This window comes from Schistocerca americana, chromosome 2 (genome assembly GCF_021461395.2).
Source record: "Schistocerca americana isolate TAMUIC-IGC-003095 chromosome 2, iqSchAmer2.1, whole genome shotgun sequence".
In the NCBI taxonomy this organism is placed as follows: Eukaryota; Metazoa; Arthropoda; class Insecta; order Orthoptera; family Acrididae; genus Schistocerca; species Schistocerca americana.
The window spans coordinates 995,230,955-995,254,630 of NC_060120.1; positions in this window are offsets into that span (position 1 = coordinate 995,230,955).

Consider the following 23,676-nt stretch of genomic DNA (forward strand, 5'->3'; position numbering starts at 1 on the left):
CCATTTGATTTCTGCTGTACTAGCTTGTCGGATGTTGTTGCGCGCTGGTTGGGCCAAGATGCGTGTGACCTCCTGGTCCGTATCAAGTGTGAATGCTGGGTCTGAGGGATCCAGGTTCGGTGTGAATGACGCTGCGAGTGTGAGGGCCATCAGTTCCGCTTTTTCTTCCGCAGAATATGCTGGTCCGTCTGGCCCTTGTAACGTGGGGGTGTACAGTTTCTCCCTGGTGAAGTGTCGGGCTAGCTGCCACACGCCAGGCCGCGTGGTGTCTAGCCCTTCGAGTTTCTGGTCCCACTGTTGTGTCTTGAATGTTTGTATTTTTTCCCGGATTATACGCTGGAGCCTGTTAATGTGCCGTTTGAAGTGCTGGCGCCTGGTACGCTGCCAGTGTCTCCTGAGGCGGTTCCTCATTGAGATTAGGCCCAGGATATCCTGGGGCAGGGCAGCACTGTGTTGTTGTGGCGTGCGGATTGGTATGGTGTTGGCTGTTGCGTCCTGGACGGCGCCGGTGAGGGTTTCGACTGCCTCGTCAATTTGGGCTGTCTCGTTGATCGCATGGGTTGGTGGGATGCGACTGTCAAGCGTTTCCTTGAACTGGGTCCAATTCGCGCGCCTGTAGTCTAACATCCTGCGTTGTTCCATGTTCTGCAGTGTTTCTTCAATGTACAGTATAACGGGTTGGTGATTTGAGGGCAGATCGTTTTCAACGGCAACGTTGAGTGTCGTTGTTATGCCCTAGATGAGGTCCATGTCTAACACGTCTGGCCTGTGTCCCCTCCGGTAGGGAATGTGCGTCGGTTCGGTCGGCGCTAGTGTGATGTAGTTTCGTCCTAGTGCATGTTCGTATAGTTTCTTGCCGTTGGAGTTTCGTATTCGTGAGTTCCAGTCCGGGTGTTTTGCGTTAAGATCTCCAGCGGCTATTACGCGCGGTGATATGTTGAGTATTGTGCTGATGTCGCGTGTTTTGATGTTTTTAGGGCTGTTGTATACTGACACCAGTGTAGTGTAGGCTCCGTTGAACACGACCCTGACGGCGGTTGCCTCTAGGTTTTCGAGTTCAGGAAGCACTATGTTTGTGTGTTCTATGTCTTTGTGTATGATGATGGCTGTTCCGCCGTGACCGGAGCCGTCCGGTCGGTCGGTACGATAGACGCAGTAGCCGGTGAAGTTTAGTTGGTTGCGTGGTTTGAGCTTAGTTTGGCTCAGCAGTGCGATAAGGATACCCTTACGCTCCATGAACGCGGCGAATTCCGCCCTTTTGTTATTGATCCCGTCTGCATTCCAGAACAGGATCTGTGTCAGTGTCTGGTTGTTTGCGATGGGGGCGGGGTGTGGTGTGTTATCCATGTATGAGTGGGAACAGTGTGGTGAACGCTGTTTGTATGGCAGCCCAGTACTGCCCGGGTTGGGCAGTCGTGAGCTGTGTGAAGAGTGTGGCGACGGCCGCCCAGATCTTGTGAAGGATCTGGGTGGTCGTGTGACGGGGGAATAGTGTTTCCAATAAACCCTCAGATGTTGTGTTGGCGTTGTGTGTGTCGGCCTGTGGCTCAGTTGTGGTGTTAGCGGCCGCTGGTGCGGGTGTTGACGTTATGGATGGGCTGGCGCTTGTGTTGTTGTTATGTGGAACATTTTGAGGTGCCTGTGTATTAGATGTGGTGGGGGGAGGAGTAGTGTGTGTGCTGGTGTTGCTGGCTTGCTGACTGTGTGTCTGTGTGGCATCGTTTTGTTGTCGCTGGGTATTCTGTTGTGGTGCGCGTGTGTTCCCGCTTCTGTTTCCACGTGTTCGCCTACGCCTTCTCTGGGTTTTTGGTTCTGGGGTTCCCTGTGTTAGTGTGTTTTCTTGTGTGTCATGTGTAGGTTCGCAGGCAGTGGCTACAGGGGGTGGGGTCGTGTTGTTTCTGGGGGCTGGTGTTGGTACCGGTGTGGGTGCAGTGTCGTGTGTTGGCTGAGACGATTGTGTTGCTGTCGCAGCGGTTGTGATAGGTGTGTGTGCTGGGCGCAGAGGTTCCGCGGCCTGCACTGCTCCTCCAGGGCGTGTAGCCATGGCGAACGACACACCGTTCCTGACAGGGTTTGGTGCGGGCCTTGGTCGTGTTATGACGTTGGGTGGCTTCGACTGTTGGTTTTTGCGCCTCTGCGCCTCTCTGTATACGTTGCAGCCCCTGTAGTTGGCCGCATGGGCTTGGCCACAGTTGGCGCAACGGCGTATGTTTTCGTGTATTAGTGTGCATGCGTTGGAAGCGTGTTTGCCAGCGCATCCGCGGCAACGGGGTGCCAGGCCGCAGCGGTGTCCCGAATGACCGAACCGCTGGCAGTTGTTACATTGTTGGGGGACTTGTGGCGGTTCGTAGGTTTCTACCCTTACGTCCATCCGCAGAAGGCTTTTTATCTGCAGAAGGCCGCGGGAGGCGGCCGTGTCGGCCACCTCGACCTGGTAGTGTGGTAGACGGTGGTGGGAGCGGAAGCCTGTCATCCTGGAAGCACTTTTGCAGTCGAATCCAAGGAAGTTAAGCGCCGCTTGTACTGTGTTGTTTGGGGTGTTGGGGTCCACTCCCTTTACCACGTACTGCTGTGTCCGTTCTTCGGCGGTCCTGTACGTATAGTGCTCGATTTCCTTTTCTTTGAGGAAGATAAGGAGATCTTTATATTCACTGTTAGTTGATACGTACAGTGAGGCCCTATCCCCAGAGTACTTCGTGTGTAGCGTGCAAGGTGAGTGCCTTTCCGCGAATGTTGTGTTGAGGACGCTGAGGTCCCCGTAGTTCTGGATTACGACTGGGGGAAAACCAGTCTTCTGTTGTGTGGGCGTAGCTGCGGTTGGTACTTGTGTGGTGTTGCTGACCGCAGGTCGGGTCGTGTTTGTTGTTGTATTGGTGTTCCTAACCGGAAGCGCGGGTTTTGGTGTAGGTAGCAGCGCCTTTCGGCTACCTTGCGAGTGTGGTTGCTCACTTGTTTGCGTGGTGTTTCTTTGTTTGCGTCGTGGGCCCTCCACCTGCCAGGGCCCAGTGTAGTGTTGTTCTGTGTCCGCATCTGCGGCTGCCGGTTCCGCCGTTGGAGTCGGCTGCCGCAGTGGGACAGTGGTGCATGAGTCACCAGATGCAGGTGAACGTAATGTTATGTGCAGTGTACTTGTCTTGGTAGAGCACTTGCCCGTGAAAGGCAAAGGTCTCGAGTTAGAGTCTCGGCCCGCCCCACAGTTTTAATCTGCCAGGAAGTTCCTTTTCGACACTTAGCATACGGACGCACCCTCTAAAAACACACAAGAAAAATGCGCCGTGTCGCTCCTAGAATCAGAAACCCACTAAATCCTGTTCATTTGATGATGTGGTAGGAATAACAGTAAGTCAAATGCCAACAGCTGGAACACAACGCATTCGTAGCCCAATGGTGTAGTCTGCCGCCTAGTACGTAACTGCGTGGCCTCATAGTATGGTTCAAGCAATGTAATTAGGGTTTTATAGCACGAACATTTCAACGGATCTTGTTAAGATATTTTCGGCCCTGAAACGGCCACACCAGGGGGCTTCTTTACCACTTAATAACCTGTCCTAAGGTTTTCAACATTTGACGGTCCCCAGCCTGTGAGGAAGAGACTCTGTGGTGGGTTAAAAAAATCTTTCTGTCATCTCCTCACATGTAGCCTGAGCTACGTTCCAAAGGTCAGCATACATTCTTTTCGCGGGGTTATGCCAATTTTCTCGCATGATCTGTTTCGTCTCCGGCGATACGTATACAATAGCGTATAGATGTGCTGCGGATTGAGGCCAATGGAGAAGTGAAACCTCATTCAGTTCTGAAAACTGATCCAGCCAAATTGTTGACATGTGCAGAGTAGACTGATGCTGCTGGAAATACATTCTCTCAGAATATTGTGGTCGCAGAATGAGTATAATATGGGTACACTGGGAGGCATCAAGTCGGTCACCTATCCTGCGAGGCATTACAAGTCCACGGGAAAATATCCTGCCCCCCGATTACCAAAGACACACGGCCACTGCGACATGACTCATACGAGGGGGGACCCAAAAATAACCGGAGTTTCTCTCTAGAAAGCATTTACTTTATTGTTTTCAAATACAACCTTTATCTCCGTCGAAGTAGTCCCCATTAGCATTAATACACTTGTCCAAACGCTCATCCCAGTGTTCGAAGCACCTTTTAAATTCGTCCTCTTTGATACCTGCTAGCACTTTCATGACATTGCGTTTTACGTCTTCCACATCCGCAAAACGCTTCCCTCTCAAGTCTCTTTTCATACTTGGGAATAAGAAGAAGTCCGAGGGTGCTAAATCCGGCGAACAGGGCGCGTGGGTCAAGGCAGTCTTCATTGAGGCCAAAACTGGCGAACGCTGAGTCCTGATGCAGGAACCACACGCCAGAATCCCACAAAGCCGGACGTTTTCGTAACAAACTTCTGCGAAGCCCTTTCATAACCTACAAATACAATTGTTGGTTTACTGTCTGGTTTTCAGGGACAAATTCAGATTGTACCATCCCTTTGATGTCAAAATAACAGATCAACATCGTTTTCACATGCGATTTCACTTGTCGAACTTTTTTTGGTCCATTGTGATGACTGTTGTTTACTTTCTGGATCGTACCGATAGCACCATGACTCATCACCTATAATGATTTTGTTGAAAAAATGTGGATCATCTTTGAACGCGTCCTTCATTTCGAGACAGGCTTGAACGCGAAGATCCCTTTGATCTCCAGTAGGAAGCTTCAGTACGAATTTTGCTGTGACTCTTCGCATCCCCAAATCGATGGTCAAGACGCGCTGAATTGAGTTCCAGGACAACCCGGACAAGTTCTCGAGTTTGTCGATTGTCCTGCGTCGATCTTCACTGATGAGATCACGGATTTTGTCGATGTTGTCTTCGCTTCAAGCAGTTGAAGGTCGACCGGAATGGGGCTGATCTTCAACCACCATTTCTCCCTTTTTAAACCTAGAAAACCATTCGTACACCTGCGTTTTTCTAAGAGCATGGTTTTTGTAGGCTGTCTGAATCATCGCAACAGTTTCTGCTGCGTTCTTGCCGAGCAAGAAACAAAAATTCACTGCCGCACATTGTTCGTAAGATCTAGCCATTTCCTCGTGTCACGTCTGCACTGTACGCACATTCAAAGAACAGCCAAAGAAACCACACTTCTCACTGTTGGGTGACACTGCGTGGCAGAATGACTCAGCAGAGCTCCTACTACAATTCTCTGGCGGCGCAACCTGCAACTACAAGTACACGATGTGCAGCATTACGATTCCGGTTACTTTTATGTCCTCACTCGTACATGTACCTAGTGTCTAAACGGCCTCTTCAATGCCTGTATACTCGTGCGGGAGCTTCATTCGCTGAGGGCGATTTCGATTCTTCAGGGAATATCACGTACCGCGGGACACGATTAACATTGTCCTCGGAAAACGCTAATGGTTGGAGTCAACACGGAACCTATCCTTCATCGCCGCACGTTTGCTAAGTAGTCCGGCGTCCCGAAGCCAGCGCTAAACCGTACCAGCAACACGGAAAAAGCAGTGATAATAATGGATATTGCTGTGACGTGTTGACCAGTTCACTAAACTGAACAGGTGTTGTTACATGCCAAAGTCCTGTTTTCACACGCTTACTGGATTCTCCAGTATGTCGACAACGCTTTATCCACTGTCGCGCAATGCGTTCGGGAACGCCGTACTGCGTCCAGGCCCCCGACGCCATCAAATTGCCTTCCTTCACAAGAACAATGACGCTGTCACGTATTTCCCGTTGAACACTGTGACGCGATTAAAGCGATCTAGTGCAGGTATTTGACCTTGCTAGTGTATTGTCACTGGCCGTTACAGAATGAATTGTGCACTTGCAGACCTAACTCACCTTGGCTGTCAGTCGTGCATACCCGTTGAAACTGTGTGAATAGTTCTTACGTATTATATGAAATTGAACTAGTATAAAACGTGAGGTTTGAAAAGTAATGTTGCAGACAATCACGAACATCTTACTAAAGTGTGTAAAGTACCTTGGTAGTGTCTTTTCAGGTGATGGAAGATGTAATAGGGGATTCCAATAACGGATCAGGCAGGGAAGGGCGGCTGTATGAAAACTGAACTTTGTACTTTAGCCCTCAAAAATTAGTTTAATGTTAATTTATAAAAGTCATCGTTCAATCAATAACATGCTTTTGGAGTGAGTGCTGGGAACTGACAGAAACAAATAAAAAGAAACTTAGATGTTTAGAAATGGACCATTTGAGAAAATTTACAAATATTTGACATAATGCAGCCTTTCAGCAACCGTGAATTGTTCAGACTGTAAGAAATTCAGCCTTCAGTTGCAAGGTATTCTTTTTTTCAGTTTACCTAGGTTTCGACACCAATAGTGGGTAAATTAACCCATACGGACATAAATTAAACATTGAAATAAATCATCTATATAATAATTTCATAACAAGGAAATCGTGAAACTTACAAAAATTAAATTATTTTGGGGGCCAATCGTTGGCCATGTCACAGAATAAAACTAATACAGAATAAAAAGCATAACCATAAGATTATGTCTTTCAGTACTAAAAACAATAAGAAAAACGTTGACGGAGCTACGCAGGGCCAGGACTAAGGGTCACGCGTGAGCAACAAGTTCAAATGGTTCAAATGGCTCTGAGCACTACGGGACTTAACTACTGTGGTCATCAGTCCCCTAGAACTTAGAACTACTTAAACCTAACTAACCTAAAGGACATCACACACATCCATGCCCGAAGCAGGATGCGAACCTGCGACCGTAGCAGTCGCGCGGTTCCGGACTGCGCGCCTAGAACCGCTAGACCACCGCGGCCGGCTGAGCAACAAGGAAACTAGGTGACGCGAGCAATTCCGCGGCGAGGCTCTGTCAGCTGCCAAGCGCATGCGCAAGTGCTACATACAAGCTGTCTCAAAATTACTTGGCGCAACGTAAATTGTAAACAAAACGTGACAGGAAACAGTCCTGCAAATGGACAAATGCCTACCTATGGCACAGTACATTAAACAATTTTCCTAAAAACTAGCTACTAAGTCATGGAAAGAAAATTTGCATTCAAAGATTATAATAAGAGAGCGAAACGCCACTACAGTAACTAATAAATTTATGTGGGAGGCACAGGCGAGCGATGCATGAAATATCTTGAACATAAACCAGGCAAATTAAGAAACACCTCTGCAATTGGTGTCATTACCAGTATAATACAAAATAAATGGGGACAACAGATCACATCAAAGAAACATCAGGAGTAAATACTGACAACAAATGCTACATCGCTGTCTTCACATGGGCTGTTACCCATGCCTGCCCACCTAGAATTCTACTCGGATTGGACGTTTAACTATTAACAAATAAACGTAGGCATTTGAACCGTTCGTAGGACAACGTTGCAACGTTTCACGCGGCCAGTAATTACATGATGGATCTCACAAAACGTGGTCCACACCCACACACAGAGTCCCTTACCAGCGTAATATCTTAGGTGTTTATCGTGCCGCTGGTATCGTGGCGAGGAGGATGGTGGCACAAAATGACGGCAACAGTTAAACGCATTGTACGGAAGGCACAGGGAACCACTGCTTTAAACACATTGTGTATCCACAGGACACGTACACTGCAACTGAAAAATTGTGATGACGATCTCTACATTGGCAACATTGGCAAAAGACCCCGGACTAGTCCCTCATTCGGACCTTCGGGAAGAGACCGACTAAAGGGATGTGACCATGATAAAAAGATTGAATAAGCTATGAAACTACGACGTGTTGAATGTCAGAAATTTGCACGTGGTAGAGAAGGTAGAAAATCTAAAATAGGAGATGCTAAGGCTCAATCTAGACACAGTGGCGACGAGTGAAGTGAAATAGAAAGAAGACAAAAATGAATTTCTGGTCAGGTAAGTGTAGGGTAACGTTAACAGTAGCACAAAATGGAATAACAGGAGTAGAATTCGTTATGAACAGAAAGGTAGAGCAGAGAGTTACTTACGGTCAATAGTTCAGTTATAGGGTTGTTCTCATCAGAATCGACAGCAAACGAACGCCGACAAGGATAGTTCTTGTATGCATGCTGACATCATAAACCGAATATGAAGAGATGGAGAAAGTGTGTGAGGATATCCAACGAGTAATTCAGTACACAAAAGCAGATGAAAATCTTATCAAGGGGAATTGGAATACGGCTGTAGTGGAAAGAACAGAAGAAAGGATTACGGGATTATGGGCTTCATACTGGGAATGAGAGAGGAGTAGTTGAGTTCTACACGAAATTTCAACTAGTAATACTGAATACTCTGTTCAGGAATCACAAGAGGAAGATGTACACCTGGAAAATGCCCAGAGATATGGGAAGATTTCAGTCAGATTACCTCATGTGCAAGCATACATTACAAATTCAGATTCTGGATTGCAAGGCATATCTAGGACCAGTTATAGACTCAGATCCCAGTTTAGTAGTGATGAAGAGTAGGCTGAAGTTCAAGAGACCAGTCAGGGAGAATCAGTGCTCAAAGAAATGGAATACGAAAGTACTGAGGAATGAAGAGATACATTTGGCGTTCTCTGAATATATAGATACTGCTATAAGTAGTAGCTTGGTAGGCAGTTCATTTGAAAAGTAATGCACATTTCTAAAAATGGGGAATTACAGAAATCGGAAAGAAAAACATAGGTACTAAGATCGTAACTGCGAAGGCTGGGCAACAGACGAATGCTAGTGTTGAAAGAAAGAAGTACAAAAATGTTCAGGGTAATTCAGCAATACAGAAATACGATTCACATATGAAATAAATAAATACGAAGTGCTGGGAAGCTAATGCGAAATGGCTACGTGAAAAATGTAGAGAAATCAAAAAGGAAATGATTGTCCAAAGGGTTAAGTCAGCATATACGAGTAATAAAGTCAAATCCATCGGTGAAATTAAAAGCAAGGGTGCTAACAATAAGAATGCAATGCGAATTCCTCTGTTAAATGGAGAAGAAAGTTCGAGTACTTGGTACGGATACACTCAAGACCTCTATGAATGGAAAAACTTGTCTGATGGCGTGATAGAAGAACAAACAGGAGTCGATAGAAGACACAGGGTGTCCAGTTCTTGAATCATAATTTCAAAGATCTTTGAAAGGCTTAAGACCGAATGAGGCAGAAGGGACAGATAACATCCCATCAACACGTCTAAGCGTCATTAGTGGAAGTTGCCACGAAATGCTCAGAACTGTATGGCAGAGAAACATTGACTGTGGGAAAACTGGAACATGAAAGTTGTAGGAAAATGAAACGCCTAAGCCGCTCTTGTAATCTTATTTATTGTGTGGCTACCAGATTCTGCACTTCAGTGTGCGATCTTCAGGCCTTAGTTGTTGCAAGAGGGGTTATCACTTGGATGGAGTGCTGACATCACAGTTACAGATCGTCTGCGTAAGCCAATTATGTTGCTGGCCGCTGTGGCCGAGCGGTTCTAGGCACTTCAGACCGGAACCACGCGGCTGCTACGGTCGCAGGTTCGAATCCTACCTCGGGCATGGTTGCGTGTGACGTCCTTAGTTTAGTTAGGTTTACGTAGTTCTAAGTCTAGGGGACTGATGACCTCAGATGTTAAGTCCCATAGTGGTTGGAGCCATTTGAACCAGTTATTTTGGCCACTGATGCAGCATCGTGATAACCCCATCAGCATCAACAAGGCCTGAAGATGGCGCAGAGAAGTGCCAAAACTAGTAGGTACATGATAAATAAGGTAATACTGATGGCTGTAGGCGTCTGCTTTTCTTACAATAGTGAACGGCCGTGGTTTCCAAGGCCTCCAGTCAAAAGGATGGACATACAGGAACGGAAGAGAGTCGAAGCATTTGAGACGTGGTGCCACAGAATAATGTCGATAGTTAGGAGGGCTGATAAGGTAATGCAAGAGTCTGTTCTCCGGAGAATCGACAAGGACAGAAATATATGGAAAATACTGACAAGAAGAAGGGACATGTCTATTAAGATATCTCGAAGTAGCTTCCATGGTACTAGAGGAACTGTAGAGGCTGAAAAGTGTAGAGGAAAACGGAAACTGGAATACGCTCAGAAATAATTGAGGACGTAGGTTGCAAGTACTACTCTGAGAAGAAGAAGGTGGCGCCGCATCAAAACAGTTAGAAGACTGATGAGTCAAAAACTAAAATAAAATAAAATAAGAAGACAGGTATTGCGAAAGTCGCAGATGCCAGAGAAATGTCTCAAAAATCTTCTTGTTGGCATCGAGGTTGTGATCAACCTCTTCCACAGAGTGACGCTGATTCCTACACCAACTTGCCTCCAACACGAAAGCTGAGCACAGTACCTACGGGTCCAAGATAGACGACGACAACAGACCTGAGTATGAACCGCCGTCATACAAAGAACATACGGAGGACTTTTGGAACCGGTGAGGAATGCATTACCATCGCTGCGAAGTTCCCAAGAAGTGCGCCAGGAGACAGAACTTGCAGCGCTAAGTGTTCTGTTCGACGAGGGCACATGTTAAAACGAGTCCGAACTATTGAATGGACGAAATGAAGGAATATGTAACGAGCGAAATACAATCACATGCCCTGGCCGTTAGAAACCGACATGTGTTGGGAAGATTTTGGAGTGTGAGTTATAACATCTGTGATTAATTTTTTAAATCAGCCAATAAGGTCACATAACCATCAGCAATATTGCAACCTTGAAGAGTACCCGTAGGGCACCTGGAATAACACTATATGGCTGCCAAAATCATCATCGAACCCCCAACGTGTGTCATTCTTGGGACGTAAACTCAAATGGTTCAAATGGCTCTGAGCACTATGGGACTTAACATCTGTGGTCATCAGTCCCCTAGAACTTAGAACTACTTAAACCTAACTAACCTAAGGACATCACACACATCCATGCCACAGACAGGATTCGAACCTGCGACCGTAGCAGTCGTGCAGTTCCGGACTGCGCGCCTAGAACCGCTAGACCACCGCGGCCAGCGACATAAACTCGACCACAAGTAGGAAACAATTTGCAGTTAGACTCATGTGGCCAAATTACTGTGCCACAGTCCAAGTATTATGGCTTCGGCACCACATTTTCTTTTTAAAGGCATTTTAATCACTGATGAGTGGTTTTGGGATTCCAGCTCGCCCTGTGATTTCTTGCTTCTGGAGATCCGTGTTGTTTTGGTGTAGCCTGGCTTCAAGAATGCAAAAATCAGTTATGAACTCACTTTAGCAGCTGCCGACCTCTTATTTTTCGTCACAGTCTGCTTCAATGACGTCCGTCACTACCACTTAAGTTTACGATTTGTTAGTAAGCAATAAATTGACACTGAACATAAAGAAAACTAAAGACATGAATTTCAGTTTGAAGAAGGAAAATGACAATGTTAAACTAAATTTAGAAGGTACCTCTATAGATTGTGTGTACTGAATTTCTAGGAATAAATATTGATTCTTAGGTGAAGTGGTGTGACCACACAAAGGTACTTGCAAACAGAATGTCATCAGCCTGTTATACCCTTAGAATCCTATCATCGCTATGTAATATGCAGAGTCTTTTAGTTACATACTATTCGTATGTACACTCAATTCTTAGCTGTGGCATTCGTTTTTGGGGAATAAATGCACAACTCCAGAAAAGAGCCATAAGAATAAGCTCATTGTAAAGATAAAAGCGCTGGGGATTTTGACTGCTCCGTGTGAATACATTTAGCAGTCAGTTGTGCACATCAAAAATATCGTTGGTAATGACCATGGAACAAGAGAAAGACTCAACTTACATTTACCAAGAAAAAATAAATATAAAATTCAAAACAGCGTTTTCTACCAAGGAATAAAACTGTACAATAAACTAACAAAAGAGATTAAGCAAATTATAAAAACACACTTATCTAAAAAGACAGCAAAAAGTACCTGTTACGCAATATATTTTATGCATTGAAGGATTATTTAGATAAAACAGAGTAGGAGTTTGGTAAAAAAAAGTTATACAAATAAATAATAATAATGATTATAAATCGTCCAATATTCCACATAACATCTTTACACTATGTTTTTTTCCTTATTTCTGCCTTTTCAAGAAAATCTTACCCCGAAGCTATGCACAGCACAATACTAACACCTCGTCCTCTTTCTGACCTCAGCATCTCACTCATTATAGAGGGATGCTGACTTTCACAGGATAGCAAATAGGACTTTCCGGTGCAGAAAATGGCCCAGAGATAACCAGTGTGTGCGTGTTTGTTTGTTTGTGTAGTGAGTGAAGTGTTATAAAACAATGTGTGTACAGTGAATGCAGTGACTGATAGTCAAATATGAGAGAACAGAGTGGCATTGCATTATTTAATAAGTTATTTGTAAAAGAAGTATTGAGTACCAGGAGTAAATCTAATGACTGTCTCTAACTACAAGTCTGTAAATGTTTGTGTTCATGAAGTAGCTTATTTTAAATTGGTCTAAACTTGTAAATAATTTTGACATGTCCTATATCCTTGTAAAAAGATATCTGCGGATGAATAAAGCTACTACTACTTCTATTACTACTACTCAGACAAGAATGAAATTTTTATGGATGACAGTGCACCATATGACAGAGCCACAATTGTTCGCAATTCGTTTCAAAAAAAATAGAGAACAATTCTAGAAAGTCATCTGGCCATCTTTAAACTTATCGAACATTTATGGGACATAACTGAGAACGCAGTTCGTGCACAAAATCCAGCACCGGCAACATTTTCGGAATTGCGAATGGCTGCAGAGATAGCATGTCCCAGTATTGCTGCAGGGGACATCCAACGACTTGTTGAGTCCATGACACGTCTAGATGTGGCGCTACTGCTTGCTAAAGCGGGTCAGACACGATGTTACAAGGTATCCCCTCTTTGTATATGGGGGTTCAATTCTTACGAAGTGAGAATTTACTTGTGTTAACAGATTTCCGACTTTCTCCTTCATTGGACTGTTGCCTCTCCTTTATACCTAAGTGATCAAAAGTACCCTGACACCCCCAAAAACCTACGTTTTTCATATTAGGTGCATTTCACTGGCAACTACTGCCAGGTACTCCATATCAGCGGCCTCAGTATTCATTAGACAACGTGAGAGACCACAATGTAACTCTCCGTGAAACTCACAGACTTCGAACGTGGTCAGATGAGTGGGTGTCATTTGTGTCATACTTCTGTACGCGGGATTTCCATGCTACTAAACATCCATAGGTCCATTGTTTCCGCTGTGATTGTGAAGTGGAAACATGAAGGGACACGTACAAAACAAAAGCGTACAGGCTGACCTCGTCTGTTGACTGACAGAGAGCGCCGACAGTTGAAGAGTGTGGTAATGTGTAACAGGCAGACATCTGTGTAGACTATCATACAAGAACTCGAAACTGCATCAGGATCCACAGCAAGTATTAAAACAGTTAGGCAGGAGGTGAGAAAACTTGGGTTTCATGGTCGCGCGCCTGCTCATAAGCCACACATCAAGCCGGTAAATGGCAAATGACGCCTTGCTTGATGTAAGGAGCGCAAACATTGGATGACTGAACAGGGAAAAACGTTTTGTGGAGTAACGAATTACGGTACACAACTTGGCGATCAGATGGGGGGAGGGGGGAGGGGGGAGTGGGTGTGGCGAATGCGCGGTGAGCGTCATCCGGCAGCGTGTGTAGTGCCAGCAGTAAAACTCGGAGGCGGTGGTGTTACGGTGTGGTCGTGCTTTTCATGGAAGGAACTTGCACTCATTGTTGTTTTGCGTGCCACTATCTGATCACAGGTCTACATCGATGTTTTAAGCACATTCTTGCTTCCCGCTGTTAAAGAGCAATTCAGGGTTGGTGATTGCATCTTTCAACACGATCGAGCACCTGTTCATAATTCACGGCCTGTGGTGGAGTGGTTACACGACAATAACATATATGAAATGGACCGGCCTGCACAGAGTCCTGACCTGAATCCTATAGAACAACTTTGGGATATTTTGGATTGCCGTCTTCGTGCCAGGCCTCACCGACCGACATCGATACTTCTCTTCAGTGCAGCATTCCGTGAAGAATGGGCTGCTATTCTCCAAGAAACCTCCCAGGACCTGATTGAACGTATGCTTGCGAAGTGGAAGCCGTCATCTAGGCTAAGGGTGGACCAACACCATATTGAATTCCAGCATTACTGATGGAGGGCGCCACGCACTTGTAAGTCATTTTCAGCCATGTGACCTGATACTTTTGATCACATAGTGTATACTAAGCTATGCTATATAATACGAATATTTACGATCCAGTAACCAAATTAAAACTTGACGTGATCAAAAAAAATTAATGAAGATGCTACAGCACACTTACGTGCACTTATGCTTAGATAATTTAGCATTAAATATTAGGTTATCAGTCATGAAATCCTATGCAAAATTTAGACAATGTCTGCATTTTCAGCTTATAGGCAAAAGCATTCCACGAGGATGTTTCCTCATCTCTATCTACAGCTACAGTAGATACACATTCCGCAAGCTACAGTAAGGTACGTGGCGGATGGTATGCTGTAACAATCCTAGTCATTCTCCTACCTGTTCTACTTGAAAACGGAGCGAGGGAATGACAACTGGCTATTGGCGTCCTTCTTTAAGAGCCCTAATTTCCTTCATCTTTCTGGTGCTCAGGTGAAAAGTACGCTGGCGGCAGTAAAATCGTTCTACAGTCATCTTCAAAGTATGGTTTTCTAAATTTTATGAACAGTGTTCCTCTTAAAGAACATCGCCTTCCCTCCAGGAATTCGCATTTGAGTTTCTGAAGCATCTCCGTAATACTTATGTGCTGTTTAAACCTACCGATAACAAACCTAGCAGCCGGCCTCCCTATTGCATCGAATCTTTCCTTTAATCAAACCTGGAGCTGAAACCAAACACTCGAGAACTATTCAAGAGTGGGTCGTACTAGTGTCCTATATGCAATTCCCTTTACAGATAAATCACATATCCCTGAAATTCTCCCAATAAACCGAAGTCGACCTTTCGTCTTTCCTACTGTAATCCTTACATGCTCTCAGTAACTTAATCTAGACTCGAAAAGAATCATTACTGAAATGTTTTTCAAGCCATTTAGATCACAACGTATTTCAAAAGCGAAATTAATGGATACTGTTGAAAATGGCGAATGTTGCGCTATCATGTACTGCACAAAATACAACACCATTTCAGCAGAAATAGAATACGCAGTCTTACAATGTCATCTGCATTCCGGACCATTGTGCATCAGCTTACTTTTCGGCAGCTGTTAACAACTAATACTACGGATGTGATATTCACTGTTATTGTGGTGAACCAGTGCCATGCTGCTTCTTGATTGTTCGCTCCCCACTGACTTATCACTGATGAAACATCACTGCAGTTACAAGTGTCTGAAAGATGACATTCCAGCTGTATTATGGTCAGCAACAAATGAATCACGGGTTGTGGAAAATAATTAAGAGGAATTTGAAATGTAACTTTTAATTTGTTTTCAAAAATTGGGAGGAGAAAACACGAAAACGAGCTGGATTATCAACATACGTAACATGAACTTCCAGAAAAAGCCATGAAATCACATTTATCCACGTGTGTCTTCCGGACAGCTCAAGCGCAGGAGAGAATGATATGATTGAAAACAACGTGCAACGTATTGAATAGATATTAATGGATCACACAAATTAGCTTCCATTTTACAAAAGACGAAAGAGCTGCGGGCCTTTGGGCTACTACACGCCTGGTTACTACGAATTCTTTACGTTATAATTCACCACAAATTCTGTACGTGAAATGATTGGAAAATAACGGTGCGAATACAAAGATCACATGACTGAAATGACCTACACATCGTCTATTAACCATCACCGTATAATAACTGGAAGGACCTCAGTCAGCCTTTCCCACATTGCATATTTCCGAAGCGCCTCACACAGGCTTCCAAGAGAGATGGCGCTGCCCCACAGTTAGACTGGGAACTCTTTCAGCATGACCTCGACGCATGCGCGGAATACACGAAGTACGCTGATTAATTGCGGAATGTGAGAAGTCTTCTTCTGTCTTCTTTGGGTCACGTGAGGGATACTTGCATGTACCCTGTCGAAATATCCTAGAGTACAGTTAACGACAACCTGCAAGCCCGAAATTTCTTTGAAAAAACTATTTGCATTCCTTGTGTATAGCTTTTGTAGAAGACGCAGGACAAAGTATTGAAATGTACGTACAGCCTTCGAGAAAGAAAGATTTTTTAAGCGTTGTATCATATCGCAATAGCTTTCTCCACTTTACATGTAGACATTAGCGCACCAGTTGCTGTTTAATGTAGCTAGTCGCACATTGTCTATGAGAACCTCCACAAATATTGAGTAATATTCCGATAAGATTTCGAGGAGAGTAAGGACTGGGAACTTGCTTTGTTCAAAACTGTAAAACTGTGCACCTGACGGATAGTGAAAACATAGTGTTCCACGATTACAATATCACTGTGACAACTAGAATCAGTCAACACAATGAAACATTTATGGGTGAGAGTTTATAATAATATGAAATGTCATAATCATAGGCTCAGTCGTAAGTATATAAGGTGGAAGACTTCGCTTCATTGGTGTATGGGACGCAGTATTGTTACTTGGGACACTTTTCAGACTAGATGATTGATGTACTTCCTTATTCCGTTTTTAAATGAATGCATTAACTTTTTACGAACTGCGATCTTTTATTACGAAGTTACAAAATGTACTCCGGAAAATTAAGGATTTTCCCAACGTAAAAACATTTTCCAAAGTACACTGCTTGACAGTTGCTAAGGAACATATACTTTCTTAGACAGGAATAATTACAGGCAATGATGGACGACATGAAACGCAGTACATACGTACTGGAGGTGGAGTGTTATATTATAACGAAAACCTGTACTGATTTTATCACCTGGGAAAGCAGGATAAAAAGAAAAAATAACGTTCATGTTTGACGCAGATCAGACTTCAAACACAGAGATCGATATCAGACTCTCCAATAAGGAATATTCCCAACTCGGGCATTAATGCACATTTTGCACCTGTTATTCATGCTGGTTACAAAACTGTTGAGGAGTCTGAGACGCCCGCTAAACCTGCTGGGCAGAACATGTGAGAAGAATGTGGAAAGGGCCAAATAAGGTGTAGGTCAGTTTCACTTCAAAATTGTAATTTATTGTAATTTAATAACGCCTTTAAACCAAAACGGCACATAGCCGAATCTTTACAACTACAAGTTTCAAAATTCAATTCTTTCACGGCTGAAGGCCTCCAAACAAGAAATCTTAAAAAGCAACAAGATAAATTTCAAGTGACTGAAGACATGAAGTTAAAATTGCAAATAAAATAATTAAAATATATACATATCTTTATCACAGCTACGCTGAAAGCCTCAAGGCAAAAGTGGATAGAACTAACATATACAAGGTGCAATACAAACAGCTGAAGGCCACAATTAAATTTCATTGTTTTAAAATATATTACCATTATCTTTTAAGGCAGGAAACCGCAATGATTTTGCTTAAGGAGAAATTTTGAGAATATGGCTTTACGCGGCTGAAGGCCCACAGTTGATTTTCCAAAAATTCAAAAATACCTCAACCTTTAAGTTTTCAATAGGGGAACACACACTAAATAAAAAAGCAACTCAACGACAGTAAATAAATTTAAGAATAAGGTTTTACGCGGCTGAAGGCCTACAGTTGATTTACATAAATTGATTTAGATAAAACACAATAATTTTTTTTTTCTTTTAAAGCTTTAGCTACAATAGATTACCAACAGACCATTAAACACCCATAAAAAGGACAGTATAGACAACGGCACTCAAGGCCCCTGCTGAGAGGGGCGAGGGGTAGGGGGGTTGGCCTGAACTCGAAACATTAACTTTCACTTAGGTGAGATAGGTGGTGGGCCCAACTACATTCGATCCGTCGGTAATCAAACCAAGAGACAGTCACGGACCGACCGACCAAACGACTTGGAAGCCACCAATTCATACATAAAAACTTAAAGTCGAAACTGTTACAGACGTGGTTATCCACAAGGAAATATGTATTAAGCTGTCAAAACTACACACCATGTTGGACAGCGACAACAGGTGAGGAAAGGACGCTTCCTGAAATTACGTTAGTGTCCATGGCAGGTAACCGGAACACTAATGGCCACAAGGCCGAAAATTCCGCTGGTAGACTTGAATTTTTAATAAAGTAATATAGTTAACATCACCAAAAAGGAACACTGCCTGAATTTACGTCAGTGCCCAGGGCAATTAGCCAGAACACTAACGGCCACAAGGCAGAAAATTCCGCTTGTGCACTTGAACTATAGTGAACCAATACAGTTATTTACACCTCACGGCGGCTAGATTTCACGACCACAAACACTCGGTGTTGCTCACAGGGAAAGCTCCCCAACAGCGAACCACCGAAACGAACGACCACAACATGAACGGACGTGGCTTGGGTAGTCAACACACCACTCAACTTTGACGTCCTGGGTCGGTGAGCCACGAAACTCGCAGCGATCGGATAGCTCCAGACACGCTCCGACACTGTACAAGGACCGCTAGCGGACCCAGCCGACTGCACCGCACGGAGATATCCTCCCTAGTCCGCATCAACCGACCGACTGCCCGCAGACCCCCTAGCCGGAAACTATATGTACAAGACCAAAGATGGTAAACGGTGCAATATCGGTACACATCGCTGCTTCCACACGTAGAAGGAGGAAGAACAACGGCATAACCGCAACAACGGCGGGAAACCAAACACAGATATACAGGCAAGTTCAAGGAAACGCATCGTTCGGAGTGAGCACGGCTCGGGGTCCTTGGAGCATATAGTTCCACTCCTCTGTCAAGTCAGTTTTCAGTTTTTGCACGCTTCGGGGAGAGGGTGTTCGTTGAGAAACACGTCTGCCACGGGTATCTCATGCTTAATTTACAGTATTCCGGTCCGGAGAGTGCGCAGGCCATTCATGCGTTCAACATCTTCAGTTTCACCTCAACGGACCTATATGAGCAGAAATTGACGTTAATAAACAGAAAAACAGGACACACCGTAGCCCTAAACAGGCGGTTTTGATCAAAATAATCTCCCGGGAAGACAGCTGTTGTGTAACGGTACATCGCGCTCATATACACAGCGGTATTCGGCCACTGTGCATAATGCCTGCCCATACCATAGCACATTGTTCATACCGATGACGTTCATGAAAATTTTTTGGTGTGTAACGTGTATCCCCCCCCCCCCCCCCTTCTTTTCTATGCTAACATATGGCCAAATTAACTTGCACAGTGAAGCGGAATTTGTCCATCACTCGAGACTACTGTTGCTGACACATGCTCCCTACGCCAACGAACTCTTTCTCGACGATGGCTTGGTTAAAGTGAGATGCATTTAAAGGACTTCCGAGCATAAAAACAAGTACATTCTGCGATATCTTTTTGGCAGAGAAGCGTGTACCGGTAGCGGTTGCCAGGTCACCAGCGATCTTCCCAGGAGTAAGATGTCTGTTCCGTTTCAACACTAGGACTACTTGTCGAACATCTTGCGGTGTGGTGGCCCATCTACGAGCAACGGCATGCTTTTTGCATAACTTTTTCCAACTTCAGCGTCCTCCGCCCTTTTCTAAATGCGAGATGACACTTTTGGACACGCCAGTTACTGTGGCCACAGTAGTGAGACTTTGGCGTCCTTCGGGCGGCCAGACTGCTCGTCCACAATCGTGACTGTTCGTATACTGGCTTCGTTGCAGTTAACGTCTCCCACTTTCTGCATTTCCTTTTACTATCATCGGTCGGGTGACTCGTAGCAGTTGCCGGTTGTTCTGTAGCAAGTAGCAGTTGTTCCTTGGCACGTTTCAGTCTTTCCTTTGTAATCGTCAAGCAGGGTACAACGTATTTATGTATCGAGGAACAGTTATTCTGCTGAGTCTGAAAAGCGTTGCAGTCGAAAAAACCTTTTCAGTATTTATGTAGACCGCTATCTGTCACATCATTGCTCTACTACACACCAATAATCAGTAGGTGGTACCAAATAAAACAGACCTATTACCAGAAACCAGTTACAGTTTAAGCACAATTTGAAACTGAAACTACTGGAAACTAACACCAGTTACCATTTTTAAGACGGGTAAAATTGTCAAAACATTAACGAAACTCAGTTAACTTGTGAAATGCTACGTGCTTCATCGTAAAGGACCTTCTTCTGTTTCAAGATACAAGATGTTGTACAATGGTCGAAGCACAGCTTCATCATCTACCCGTTGCATTCTAGTCTTAAAAATATACAGAATTTTACTTGCCGTAAAATACAATCTAAACAAAATATATTTTATAGCATTTTGCAAAATAAAGAAAGCAGGTAATAGTTGCTGAATGAACCTTTTTTGTTGCATACGCTACCTGTTTCAGGACACTTAAACTTCCATCATCTGGTGTGATCTATAATAATGAAAATATGGTGTTACAAAACAATGATAGGTAATCCTCAATCTTTTTAAAAAAGTGTCACATACGGAAACACATAGTTAAAATTTCTAAAATACACTGAAGGCCCTGGTATACCTCCCTAATATCGTGTAGGGCCCCGCAAGCATGCAGAAGTGCCGCAATGCAACGTTGCATGGACTCGAATAATGTCTGAAGTAGTACTGGACGGAACTGACACCATGAATCCTGCAGGGCTGTCCATGAATCCGTAAGAATACGAGAGGGTTGAGATCTCTTCTGAACAGCACATTGCAAGGCACCCAAGACATGCTCACTAATATTCATGTCTGGGGAGTTCGGTGGGGAACGGAAGTGTTTAAGCTCAGAAGAGTGTTTCTAGAGCCACTCTGTAGCAATTTTGCTGCTATTGCCCAAGTCCTTCGGAATGCACAATGGACATGAATGGATGCAGGTCATCAGACAGGATTCTTACGTATGTGCCACCTATCAGAGCCGTAGATGGCTTATCAGGAGTCCCATATTACTCCAACTGTACACGCCCCACACCATTACATAGCTTCCACCAGCTTGAACAGACCCCTGCTGACATGCTGGGTCCATGGATGCATGGGATTGTCTCCATACCCGTACACGTTCGTCGACTCGATACAATTTGAAACGAAACTCTTCCGACCAGGCAACAAGTTTCCAGTCATCAACAGTCCAATGTCGGTACTGAATGGCCCAGGCGAGGCGTACGGCTTTGTGTAGTGCAGTCATCAAGGGTACAAGGGTGAGCCTTCGGCTCCGAAAGCCATTATCGGTGACGCTTCGTTGAATGGTTCGCATGCTGACGCTTGTCGATGGCCCAGCGTTGACATCTGGGGCAATTTTCGGAAGGGTTGCACTTCTGTCACGCTGAACGATTTTCTTCAGTCGTCGTTGGTCCCGTTCTTGCAGGATCTTTTTCGGCCTTACCGATGTCGGATATTTGATGTTTTACCTGATTCCTGATATTCATAGTACACTCGTGAAATGGTCGTATGGGAATCCCCGCTTCATTGCTGCCTCGGAGACGCTGTAATCCATCGCTCGTGCACCGACTATAACACCACATTCAAACGCACTTAAATATTTAAAGGCCTTCATTGTAGCAGCAGTAACCGATCTAACTAGAGCGTCAGACACTTGTTGTCTTATATATGCTTTGCCTACCGCAGTGCCGTATTCTGTTTACATATCTCCGAATTTGAATACGTATGCCTATACCAATTTCTTAGGCTCATCAGTGTAAAAAAACGGAGAGAGCATGGCGTTATTTTCAAATAAAATCGCTTAAGCATCTGAGGTCATCCTCAACCCAATGTTGTCATGCGTCAAAAGTTCAACGTCAGAAGAGTAAGAAGGGTGACCAAGTAAAATCTGAAATAATTTACATCATGGCAGGACATCATTTGGATATTCAGCATCCTGGAAGAAACTGAAATCCTAAGAAGAGTCCATTTACATCCTGTAGAAATTATTAATGAACGCTCTGACCTGTATCACAAAAATATTGCACTTAATTACGAAATTGTTGATGCAAGTTAAGGTGTGTATGTAATGTAATCTTTTTCCTGGTTGTAGATTCTCTTCCTCCCTAAGATTGTGATGGCTCTATCTGCCTTTTTCTGTCACTTTCTGTTTTTCCGGTATAAATAGTTTACGAATCACACATGTGCTTCATGGCTCGCCTCCGCTTTGGGTCGTGTGCGCCCTCAATATTCGCGATTAGCAAGTATTTACTATTGCTTCGGTTTCCTGTTAGTGTTCTCAGTCACGGCGGCAGGGTGAACTGTATTTATGGAATTTACGTAAGAAATTCCTCACATTGACTTTTTTTCTCTTCCTGTCTACTTAGCATGTTACATTGGTCTGTTGATTCTCGTTGTCCATTTGTGATGCTAGTTTATTGCGGTTTATTTAGGTAACTCTGTTTACTCTTTTGACTTGGAACTTCCGTTCAGTGACAAGATTGGGGTGAGGATGACAACATGGTTAAGTAACTTTATTTTTAAGCAGCGTCGTGCTCTCGCTTTTACTTTATTTTAGGAAACTTAACTATATATTCCTGTTTCTGTCATTTCTTGAAAAGCCTTAGGACCCACTACCGCTGTTTTGTAACACAACATTTCCATTATTACAGCTTACACCAGACGATGGAACTTTAAGTGCTCCGAAACCGGTCGTTTACGCAAATAAAAAAAATATTGCTGATTCAGCAAGTGTTGTGCGATTTTTCATTTTATTTCTTCATTTTACAAAACGGACTTGTACATTCTCGGCTGCCCCACAAGAAGAACACTGTGTATTATACAGCACTTATATGTGTCGTACTCTAAATATTTAAAAATGCTACATAAAACCCAATCTCCGGTCAAGAACAGCAAAAACTGAAGAAAATGACAGAAGCTACTTATGGTGTTACGCAGTGCTTATTCCTTCCTACGATTCTAACACGATAGACTCAATTACCGACCAAAAAACGTGTGTCCGTAAGTGCACTATCCTCTTGGTGCAATGTTCTCCACCCAGGAAAATGTAATTTGTCTACAAAGCACTGCTTGTAAAATTGTCCTGTGCCACATCCTAGCCGGCCGCGGTGGTCTCGCGGTTCTAGGCGCGCAGTCCGGAACCGCGCGACTGCTACGGTCGCAGGTTCGAATCCTGCCTCAGTCATGGATGTGCGTGATGTCCTTAGGTTAGTTAGGTTTAAGTAGTTCTACTTTCTAGGGGACTGATGACCACAGCTGTTAAGTCTCATAGTGCTCAGAGCCATTTGAACCATTTTTGAACCACATCCTAGAATAATGCTCACGTATGTGGCATCAGTACGTAATTGGAATATTGACTACATACAACGAAAAGCAACACGAATTGCCACGGAAGGGTGTTACGGTGCTGCTGAAAAACCTTAAATTGCAGTCGTTTGTGCATAGATGCAAATTATCCAGAGAAAGCTGACTTTCAAAAGCTTTAGAACACTATGAAGAATCTAGGGACTGTGAAGACAAGATTGGACTATTTACAGCGCACTCCGAGGAGCTTAAAGAAGCGATATTCCAGCACTATGCTGTCCTCAGAGGATGAAGACGTAGACGCCATTCTCTCTCTTGAACTCTGCTTCCGCAAAGCGACTCCCTTTCGTACTGGCCGTTCACCCGGCCTCCGCGGGTCAATTGCGGGTGGGCGGAAAACAC